Source organism: Camelus ferus, chromosome 14, assembly GCF_009834535.1.
Source record: "Camelus ferus isolate YT-003-E chromosome 14, BCGSAC_Cfer_1.0, whole genome shotgun sequence".
Taxonomy (NCBI): domain Eukaryota; kingdom Metazoa; phylum Chordata; class Mammalia; order Artiodactyla; family Camelidae; genus Camelus; species Camelus ferus.
In genome coordinates this window covers 48658237-48670388 of record NC_045709.1, presented here as the reverse complement: position 1 = coordinate 48670388, position 12152 = coordinate 48658237, and positions in this window count along the sequence as shown.

Below are 12152 nucleotides of genomic sequence, written 5' to 3'. Positions count from 1 at the left end.
AAGTTCAATGCCAGTTTTGGGCTCTTTGTTATCTGAGGAATAATTTTTATAAAATTATTTTTTCTTACAGGGCAAGGACTCATATATAATGTGATCTAATTGAAGTTTATTCTACTGACTTTTAAAAATAATTCTTAACATTGCTTAAACAAGTCTCCAAGAATGTGCTCATTTTAATCATCAGTCAGCATTTTATTATATTATAATCCTTAATTGATTGACGTTTAATCACAGTCTTTGTATTTTACTATCCCTTGTCTCATAAGAGGCAATTTTCTCTTTACTGTAGTTTAACAGCTGATGAAAAAGATTTAAGGAAACCTATAAACTTAAGATTGGTTAATGGTCCCTTATAAAAGAATATTACACTTCTAGGATCCATTGCACAGATGTGATACTCAATTGTAGAAATGTGCATGGGGTTTATTAAATTACAGCACAAATCTTCAGCCTTCTGAGTTATTGTCCATGTTGGTATTGTTAGGCAAATGGGGAGACACATTATTGCTTCCAGTTGTTCGCATTACTGCGGTGTGATGCGGGCGCAGACAGCTGGCCCCGCGCGGCAGGCAGCGCAGAGCTGCGGCAGCTGCCGGGCACTGGGCCCAAGCGCAGGGCCAGCTCCGCTGAGTCAGTGCCGGGGCGGCTGGTGCAAGGCATCCAGGACATGGAAAATAAATAAACAAACCTAGCTGGCTGTCACCGAGAGAGGGAGAGAGGGAGGGAGGGAGAGTGCCTTATGTATGCAAAACAACTTTTCTAGGTTGTTTCTGGATTTTATGACCTCAGGTACCCTGAATACCTTTGCAGAAGAAATTTCTTAAAAATAATCTTTGGATCTCTTTAATGGGCAAGCCCTTACTTCTATCTGGTGCTATTTTTTTTTCAGCATTTTATATATATATATACACACACACACACATACATATACATATATATATATATATATATATATATATATATATATATATATATATATATATATATATATACATACATATATATATATATTTCAGATTATTTTCCATTATAGGTTATTACAAGACATTGAATATAATTCCCTATGCTACACATCAAATCCTTGTGGCTTATCTGTTAGTCTCATACTCCTAATTTATCCCCTCCCCCTTTCTCCTTTGGTAACCATAAGTTTGTTTTCTGTGTCTGTAAGTCCATTTCTATTTGTCTATAGATTATTTGTATTATTTTTCAGATTCCACATATAAGCAATATTACATATTTGTCTTTCTCTGACTTACAAAGTGTAGTATTCTCTAGGTCCAACCATGTTGCTGCAAATGGCATGACTTCATTCTTTTTTATGGCTGAGCAACATTTCATGGTATATATTGGTCACATCTTCTTAAACTAGTCGTCTGTTGATGGACACTTGGGTTGCTTTCATGTCTTAGCTGTGGTAAATAGTGCTGCTGTGAACATTGGGGTGCGTGTATCTTTTCACACTAGAATTTTCATCTTTTCTGAATATATACCAAGAGTGGGATTGCTGGATTATATGGTAGCTCCATTTTTAGTTTTTTAAGGAACTTCCATACTGTTTTCCATAGTGGCTGCACCAATTTACATTCCCATGTTTGGTGCTATTTTTTATGCAAGTTGAGAAAGTGTTGGATTTTGTTTCATTCCTGTTTGGTTTTGGTGCTTGTGGTACTGCTATATTTGAATGGAAGGGAAGATAATGTGGCAGGTGGAAACACCTTGGATTTGGGGGTCTGGAAGACATAGATGAAAATCCTCTCCTCTCCACTAATTATCTCTGTGATTTTGGATAATGTGCATGACTTCCCAGAGCCTCATTTTCCCCCTCCGAGGTGGGGTAATGTATTTATCCTTCAAGGCTATGAGGTAAGAAATATAAGTGCCTAGCACAGTGTGCTGGATTCAGTAAGTTCACAGTAACTGAGAGTTCTTTCCTTGTTGTTGGAATTATGATCTTTCAACAATAAAACCCAAGTTCATTACAGTTTGAATAGGGACTCAAGTGAAGATTTCCCCCACCCACATCATTAAAAAATCACATCTCAAAGTGGCACCTAAATGCAGAAGGTCACAGTGGCAAACGATCAGGTTCTCAAGTCACATGTGGATCTAAATCTGTGATACTTCTGGCACATTTGAATTTTCTCCAAGCCTTAGTTTTCTCATCTGTAGAATGGGAATAATAATGTCACTTACCTAATAAGATTGTTCTGAAAGTTGAACAAGTTCGTGTATGTAGGTATATTGTTTAGCACAGTATCTACCAAACAACAAGCATTTAATAAATCTTCGCTACTATTTTTATGATGATAAACATCAGTTGATAAATTTGCATCCTAGAGGCAAGACGTCTAAACTTTGCTCTTTCGTGGCTTTCACTTAATGTATTGTCCAAGGCCTGGTTCTGTTTAAAATCTCCGTTCTAGATAAACTCTGCTTAGACTATTCTTCAGTTTGGCCTCAAAATTTTAAAAGGTGAAAGATTTATATGATCTGAAGAGAAACTTGAGTACGGCCTGAAAATTTTAGCTAAATGGTAGAAAAAGAAATGAGGCAAATATTATTGTTATCTGATAAATACTCATCCACGCAATATTTATTAACTGAATTCTATTTCCAGAAACAGTGTTGGGCTCTCAGCATACAGAAATGAAAATGATGAAACCCCTTCCCTCAGGGAATGTGTGGTCTGGAAGGGGGCAGGGGTATCCCTGAAAATAAATTAATGCTGCAAAGTATCATTGCCATGAAAGATGCTCATACAAGATATGATTGGGGGGATCCAAAAATAAAGCTCAAACCCACACGGACTTGAGTAGAGAACCAGAAAATTCAGAAATTCAAACAACAATTATTAAGCACCTACTATGCTCTAGACCCTGGAGATACGAAAATGGTACGAAGATGAATGAAACAGGATGCTTGTTGGTCTATTTCTGCATCCCCCTCCAGGAGGGTCCTGGTTCCCACCATTCCATCGAAATAGAGCCCTGTGATTTCCCCTTGACCAAGTGGATGAGCAGCCTGCAGTTGATAAAATTGAGCACTGCTTCCTTTTTGGAACTTCCCTTTCTAAGATGCTCTTACCTGATGGGCGGGACTTCTCAGCTTCCTCGGAAGCCTCCTGGGCCTCTGTTCCCCCTCTCCATGACTGGGGTCTGGAACACAGCACTTACAGATATTTAAAATGATCAGTTCCTACATTGGTCTACTTGTTTGGTGCTTCTTCTCTTTATATCTATATACTTTGTACTTGGAATACTGCTTGGCACATAACTGCTCAATAAATATTAAGTTTATTTTTTTTAAAAGGGAGCTCACAGTTGAGGAGTCAGTTACAAACTATATAGATCATTATAATATAATAATTGCAGTAAATTGCAGCTACTCAGGGAAAAGTTCCTGGAGCTTAGGCTGAACCAAATGGCTAAACAGAGGCTGAAGTGTGGAGCTGTGTCAGGATTTCCAGTCCACAGGAGCACAAGAGAAGCATGAACGGGCTCCGCGCAGGAGGGAAAGCGTAAGAAGGTGGGGTTGCAGCCGAGCGGGGCCACATCATTTCTTATTTAAAATTTTTCCTTCATTCTTATATTCTTCTCAATCTATGCCTAGTGATCTCCATTGACAGTATGAAGTGTTGATGCCATCACAATGAGTTAGTGGGCATATCTCAGGAAGCACTTTGAGCTGCGTCTGCATGAACCAGTGTGTATTCAGATGCAGGCAAATTGCAGGTGACAGCCTTCACTTTTCCCTGCGCCTCCCCTGCCAGTCCCTGCTCTCTCTGCAGAAGACAAGGTGATGGCAGAGACCTGTGAGCCTTCACTCTGCTCTTTTCTGTGGCCCAGCAAACACTTCATCTCTAAACTGCCATCTGTCTTCGTGGTTTAAGGATGAAGATCTAAAATGGAAGAGGTAAAAGCAACTTGGCTGGTTAAGCCATTTGGTTTGAACGATCAATCAGTTCCCTGTGAGAAATTTTCTGGGATGGGAACCAAAGTAGCTGACATCCAAAAGCAGCATCTCCACTCCTGGCTCTGACGGAGATGCCCCATTAGCTGTCAGCAGTAATCACACTTACATCCTCTTTCCAGGCCTCCAGCTATGAGGGGACGCCATTACCCTCTCCCTGTCTGGTCGCAAAGCATTCGACGACAAGCACAAACAGACCAGGCTGAGTGGTGCTGGGAGCACGTCCCTGGCACGGGGTCCCTCCAGCAGGTGTACTCCAAGTCACTCACCTGTGCTGCACTTGGCCCAGGCTGTCGGGACCCACCACTGGGCACCCTCGTGAGGAATCTGCTCCACCGGGACCTGAACTGCCACCCCCACTGCAGGACAGCGAGCCACTGCTGGATGAATGGTGGGAGTGTCTGCTACTTCTGCTTCTGTGGAGGCGGCCAGCAGGACGCTGGAGGAAGGCAACCTTGCCCAAGCCTTTGTCCACAATGCACTGGCTGGAAAAACACACAGATACATGCACACAAGGTTCAGCTTCTGATGCCTTTTCCTTTCCGCCTTTAAATATTTCAGTGACCTGGCAAAGTCTTCACTCGTAATGAACCCCCTCAAGGAAGCATGGAGAAGCTCAGAACGTAGTGGGTTAACTATTTGTCCTGGGGCTTTTGATTTATGGAATGCATCTCCACTCCTCATTTTCAGATGAGCGTGGCTATAGATTTGCACTGAGCCCTGAGCATTAACTCCTTATTAAAAAGGACTTCCAGGTACCCCTGGGCTCATGGAGGCCCTCAGGCTAGGGTAATTAAAACATAGCCTTGAACAACATGGCCGTATGAATTGTGGCCCCATGATGAGAGATTATCAGTTTATTTTAATTACAGAAAAAAAGGCACATACTTCAAAAATAATAAATTGACCCCATATTTGATTGAAAGATGACTTTTAAAGGGGTTAATTTTCATCTGGAAAACTCCTATTCATTCTTTAGTACCCTGTTCTGTTGGTGAAGAAACAGGTCTCATTTGTGAAGTCTTGCCAAAACAGAATTTATCGCTTTTTCATTTTCACTCCTATTAATTTTTTTATTGAAGTATAGTTGATTTACTATGTTGTGTTAGTTTCAGGTGTACAGCAAAGTGATTCATTTATACACACATGTGTATTATTTTTCAGATTTTTTTCCATTATAGATTATTGTAAGATATTGAATATAGTTCCCCATGCTATACAGTAGCCTTGTTCTTTATTTTATATATAGTTGTGTGTATCTGTTAATCCCAAACTCCTCATTTACCCCTCTTCCACAAATTTTGTTTATAAGCTTCTTTGCAATTATCACCAAACATGTACAAATACTCTCTTCCCCCAAATAATGCTTATTCCAACTTGTTTTGAAAAAAAGTAGCATTCCTGGTCTTTCTTGCATTGTCTCATCTTTGACTGAAACATGAAAGCAATTTCTTTATGAAGAGCCATCTAAGGGTGAGGATTACTGGGGATGTGAAGGGGAGTGGTGGCGACTGTGAGGCAACAGAGAAAAAGTAGCAGCTGCCACCACATCAGCCAATAGTTGTGTAAAAATGTGGCCAAAGTGTCCATTTCCTTAAGAAAGGCCAAAAGTAAAGGTTTTTTTAAGTCCGAGTTACTCATTATTAAATACTGGGTCAAACATTTTTGTAATACTGCATCAGCCAGATACAGCCCATCAGCAAGCACGGATTGCCCCAAAGGCTGACAGTTTACAGGCACTGTTTTTCACTCTTCCTTCTTCATTGTCGCTCAGTCCTTTCATCACCATAATCATGGGTCAGCTCCATGGAGCCGAGAGGAGGAGGGATGCCTGCAAGCGTATGTACCCCGCTACCGGAGCCCACCCAGCCATGTGAGTGCTGGACTCCGTCTGGCCATCCCCACCTCCCCAAGTTTGTCTGAACTTCTGTTCATGAGACAAGGTCCAAATGTCCCAGACAACCCTTTCTTCTCTGTATTCTTTTAGTACTTTGTTAAGATTCACTCACATCAATATCCTCAAATCCCAGCATACATCCGAAAGGGCATACACCCAGAAGGCTTGTCAAAACCGACTGCTGGGCTGCATCCTTAGAGTTTCTGATTTGGCTGGTCTGCTGTGGGGCCCAAGAATTTGCCTTGAGGCTGCTGGTCTGGGGACCACACTCAGAGAGCCCCAGGCTTACACTCAGGGCTGTGTATGGTTCATCTGTGTGTCTCCAGGCCTGGCACAGTCAATAATCCCTTTATTAATGACACTAAAGACAGTCACTTTGACTTCCTCATCAAGCCGATCTGATGGACATCTGCCTAATGTCAGTGGGAAAGCAGTGGCCCGTCCCCACACCCCCTTGCAGAACCTTCACACACCTGGAGAGTGAAAGAGCTTGAAGAGTCCTTCCAGGGCATCCAGTTAAATCTGGACATTTCAAAAAATGTAGACACCACGGCCACTTAGCCACTAGTCTTAGCTCAACTTCTTCATTCTTCTCATGACAATCTAATTGCCAAGATCTGCCTTCTTATATCAGCTAAATTCCCAGGTTTTTCCTCTAAAACACAGAAAAGGCATGATAAATTTTGGAAATTTCCTGCTGTGATATGTGGAGTCAGTTAAAATGATGAAATGCTGAGTAAAGCAAAAATTTGTTTTGTGAAGTTCATCGCATTGGCTATATATTTACATTTTTCCCCGGTCACTAATTTCACATGCCTAGGAACCCTTCCAGATGTGGACCACAGAAAGTGAAAAATATACCTAATTACTGCTGCTGAAGCTACTTACATTTATCTTCTAATAGTGCAACATTCTCCTTGCAAAACTGAGGATGACGCAAATGAGACCTACAACCCTACTGGTGGGTCACATTGACCTTCAACTCTAAAACCAAATATACAGCATATTTTAATGTAGAGTTCTATGAAAAAAATTTAACACAGCAACAATTCTTAGTGTGTCATAGTTCAGCCTTTCTCCCCAAATGGTCAAGTCCTCCTCTATTCAGCTCATCATGGGCATGTGATATCAGCCCCATTCCCTCCCTGACTCCCACTACGCTGCAGGATTCTAGCTTTCATGCTGATAATTAGCAAACCTGACAAGTATTTACTGAGTATCTGTTATGTGGTGGGCACGGTTTTACGTGTTATAGATCTAATAGGCGGACAGGATAGTGTTAAGGGCCTGTTTTGAGCAGTTCTGGTCTAGCGTGGCTGGTCTAGTGGGATAAGTGCTGTGAACAAGCAGAGCAGGGTGAAGGCAAGGATGATGATGGAGGTGGGGAGGGCCATTTTACACAGAGAGTCAAGGAGGCGACTTTTGAGCTTGACCTGTGTGAGATGGAGACAGAGTGTGGAGGCTTGAGCAGAGAGAAAAGCAAGTGCAGGAGTCCTGGGGTAGGAATGAGCTGTCAATTGTAAGAGATGGCAAGCAGGCCAGTGTGGAGGAGGAGGCGGAGGAGGGGAGGAGAGGGAAACAGGTTGGAGAAGGGCTGGGGAGGGTCAAATCAGGGGGTGAGATACAGGAGGCCAGAGTCCTGATGGAAACAGCAAGCCTTTGAAGGGTTATAGCAAGAGAGTCATGTCAACTAGTTTGCTTTATAGCATTCACTCTGGCTGTTGTGTGATTTGACTGTATGAGATATTAGCGATGGTTAAGGGCATAAGGAAGGAGGCTAGTCAGGAGGCTGCGTGGTGACCCTGGAGACAGAAGGAGGTGCTGTGAACTAAGCACCAGAGTAGAAGACACGAGAAACAGCCCACCTGGTGATGCATCCTGAAGGCATTCCAGCCGCGGGCATTGGTGTGAGTCAGAGGGGAAAGGTCAGAGGACTGGCTTGATCTCAGAATGGAGGGAGGTTGGTTTTTAAGATAATTGAAAAGGCCCCACTTGTATAGCACAAGGAATTATATTCAATACCTTGTAATAGCCTATAATGAAAAGGAATATGGAAAGGAATATATATATACACACATAAATGTATGTATGTATATATATATATATATAATTGAATTACTCTGCTGTACACTAGAAACTAACACAACATTGTAAATCTGCTATACTTCAATTTTTTTTAAAAAAAGAAATGGAGTAAGAGATTTGTGGATGCCAAGGAAGAGAGGTTGAAATGAAAGACCATTGTTTCCAGATGGGAACAAAACAAGAGCTGCTGGAATGGGCAGGTCAATTGAGAGAGAACATGTGGGATTAAACTGCGAGATTAAAATAACTGATGAAGATGAATGGCAAATACGATGTCAGTAAAGGATTACAGCCGGAGAGCGGAATGTTAGAGTTTGATTTTAGAGGCACAGCAGTTCCGAGTAGCTGGTGCTGTTATCTGTAAGTGTCCATCCTTACTAAAGAAAGACAACTAGATCCCCCACAATTTTGTTTTCTTTTTCCAGCAGTGTTAATTAGCACCATCGTGTTCCATTGGTTTAGACTTTTTACACTCCTGACTTGTTCTGCTCCACTCCTCACTTTAAACTCCTGACCTGATTTATTACAGTCTTTTTAACTTTTCATCCACTCGTGCCATCATGTAAGCACCTTCGGTTTGGTGGCTGATTAATTTCCTTCTAGCCTGGAAACTGAAATCTTATTACTTACTGCTTTGTTCTCTCCTCTCTGATGCTATGATTGTCTGAGTAACCTTGAAGGTAACCTCTCTCTGGCTTGATCTGAGTCCCTACCACCTCTCATCCTCAGAGTGTCCCCAGGAAGCCTACCTCATCCTCTCCGACAGCACTCACACATGGATAACCACCGGGTACAGGTGGTCGCAGCAGTGGACTGCAGATGCGGATCGGAGGGGAAAGCCACTGCAGAACAAGAAGGCGAGACATTGTCCAGTTGGTAGAATGGATGAATGTGATTTTCGGGTTAGCGCTACAAGAGACGGGGTGCCTTCTTCACTGCCCTCAACCCTACAATCTTCCACTGGAAAGTTGAATTCTTCCTTATGAAGATAGTTATTGCACATCTCTCCTCTTGAACCCTCAACAATTCCTCCTGCTGCTTATTCTCAGCTGATAACTTCACATATTATGCCTCAGGAGGAGATAGAAACTCAAAAAGAACAACCTCATCTTACCACCACCAAACCTATCCGCTGACTTTTCTTTGGACATATCCTCCCGTCTTTAATGATGTACCTCCCTCCTCATTGCTCCTGCTCTCGCCTCCCCTCATAGTCAATCTTGAGAGCCTGGGTCCACTCCCCGTTCTCTCCTCACCCCCACTGCAGTCTTGTTTCGGGCCCCCACTCCACCGAATTTGTGTGAACTTCCAATCATTTCCTAAGAGCTGGGTCAAATAAACAATTCTCAGGCTTTCATTTCACTCAGTTTCTCTTGGTGTTTAATTTACTTCTTGGAACTTCCGGGGCAGCAGAGCTGCAGTAAGCCCACGATCGCGCTCTCTCTCTGACTGACTGTGATTAAGGTCTCTGTTTAAAGTACAGAAAGGACTGTCTGAAGCCTCTGGAAAATAAACAAAACCAGACTAGTAAGGGAAGTCAAATATACAAAGACGGCCCACGTGGGGAAAGGGGAGTTTCTCTTTTCCCTCTTTTTTTTCGTGGACTTGAGCCAAGGTTAGTCCTCCACTGGACGTGACAGGACAGCACCTTGGACATTTAACACTCGGAGAGAAATCCTATCTTTCTGGCCAGAAGACTGGGCTATAGGCCCTGTGAGCTGTGTTTCCTCTCATGGCCTGGCAAGGGTGGATTCCCAGTGGAGTCCCTGGGAGGGTGGCACTATTAACTTAAACTCTAATGGACTGTGTCCTTCTGGCTGGAGGAATTAGGTAAAGGAGCCTCGTCATCAGGGGAGTATGGAGGGTTGTCCCACTTTCTTTTTTTCTCCTTAGTTTGCCTGGGATGGTCACAGTCATAGGAATTATGCAGTGGCAGCATGGACAGCTAAAACTCCAGCATAAACTCTTTTTGGTCAGAGGGCCAGAGAAAGGGATTCCTTCCAACGAAAGAATGTGAGAGAAATCCTGGAGATGAGAGATTTGGAGAAGAGGGTCCCCTAAATCTATGAATGAATGAATGAGTATAACTTCCAGGCTTACTCGTGAGCTGTAGTTAAGACAGACCCAAAAGAGCTTTGAGAACTGAACTTTAAATTGTCATCCAGGTCTCAGATTTAGCCCTGAGCAGCACATGCTCACAGCAGACCCAAAGCACAATATCAAAGTTTTGACAATTGAGCTGACATTGGAACCTTCTTCCCCCAGAAGGTGAGACAGAAATTGCAGTCTAAAAACTACTGAGTTGAATGCCTGCTAAAAGGAACAAACAAACAAAGAACAACATTCTCCCGAGGATTTAAACAGGATAGAATCTTCTAATTGCTAGGACTCACCAGAGTTTTATCTTCAGCTCACTGGCCTTGCCAGTTGACACATACTTCTGGAGATCACCACTCTCCTAATTTTGCTCAGAGGCTACATGCCACTGAAACACAAATTACTTATCTATAGTTCTAAACTTCTCTCAAGCTCCAGTTGCATGGCTTCACTTACAAGCCTGACAGTTACAGCACCCCCTGCCCAAGTTCGACTTGTCTCCTGTGTTCTAGCACAGCTGGTGGCGCCAACATCTTCCTGGTACCCAAGGAGGAAACCTGAGAGAGTCATCCCTCTCTTTCATCCCAGCCATATCTAATCACAGAGTTTGCTGGTTTCACTTCCTAGCTATTTCTTGAGTCCATTCTCTCTGCTTGAGTCCCACAATTATTGCTTAATTCAGGCTTAATTCATTTCTGACCTACAAAATCACAATATGCCCCTTGAGTGTTTCAGCTTCTATTCTTTCTCCCTACTGTTCCAACATCTGCTGGGAAAAGTTCTTAACCACAGAAATATCATCATCTCTCCTTTTCTTAAAACCCATAAAGAGCTGTGACTTTCTGTGTAGTAATTCCCAAGGCCTTGTGATCCCCCCTCCGGCAGCCTCTCCATGTTCCTTTCTTGCCACCGCTTCCCCATGCCCCCGACCCCTCCTCACACTTTAAACTCCAGCAATAAACTGCTTAGAGTTATCAAAACAACCCAGCTGTTATGATCTCATAAACACCTGTTTTGTCATATCTGTTCTCTGTAATATCCTTCTGCCGTCCCATCTCTGCAAATAATAATCATAATAATAATGTTGATTGAGCACTTACTATATGTCTGGGGCTATACCTTCCTCTTGTTATGGACCATTATTGCATTTAATCCTCAGAACTACTTTAATACAGGTATTGTAGAACTATCATTATCTTCCTCTTAGAGATAGAAAACCAAGGAACAGAGAGGTTTAAGTGACTTGAGCAAGAAATGAGTAGACCCAGGATCTGAATCCAGAAATTCTAACCACAGAAACTGTCTGCTTCCAGGCTTCACTCTGCTCAACATGCTTCTATCCAACTCTCTGCACTCAGTTCGAGCATCATCTCCAAGAAGACGTCCTTGAATAATGAACACCCTCATCTTTCCTACTTGATTAAAGGCCTCTCTGGTGGTCTCTCAGAGCACCCTACACATCGCTTACAACAGGAACCATCTTACAGGGCAATTATCTGTTCATGTGTCTTTTGTTCACACTAGATGTAACTCCTCAGTAGCAGGGATTACATTTTATTGATCTTTGTACCCATAACACCTAGCAAAGTACATCGTAGGGTAGTGACTCAATAAGTAGTTGCTCAACTAAATGCAGACCACTCTCTCTGGCCCAGAGCTCTGAGTTTCATCATTTGCTGGGCCTGTCTGCTTAAATCTCAGTACTCACAGACAACTTGGATCACACAGAATTCATATATTCTCCTTACTATTGCCCCAAATTGTTTTTAACCCTGTGCTCCTTTTCTTGATTAATGTAGTAATCTGTACATGGTTAACCAAGTCAGAAATCTGGGAGTCATCCAAGATTCATCTCGCTTTCATGCTCGGTGATGCATTGATCTGCAGGTGCTCTCATTCACATCCTCTACCCAGCCTTTAAATCCTGCCCCTTCCCATGAGCCCATGTGCTTCCTTCCGTCCATCCCAGAAGTCATACACAATATGGTAATTACTTATGCATATCATTGTCTCTCTCCCTGCCACTGGCTTGCAAACATCTTGAGAAGAAGGATAATCTTTTCATTTTTGCACCCCTAACACCTGTCTCCTCTTGAGTGAC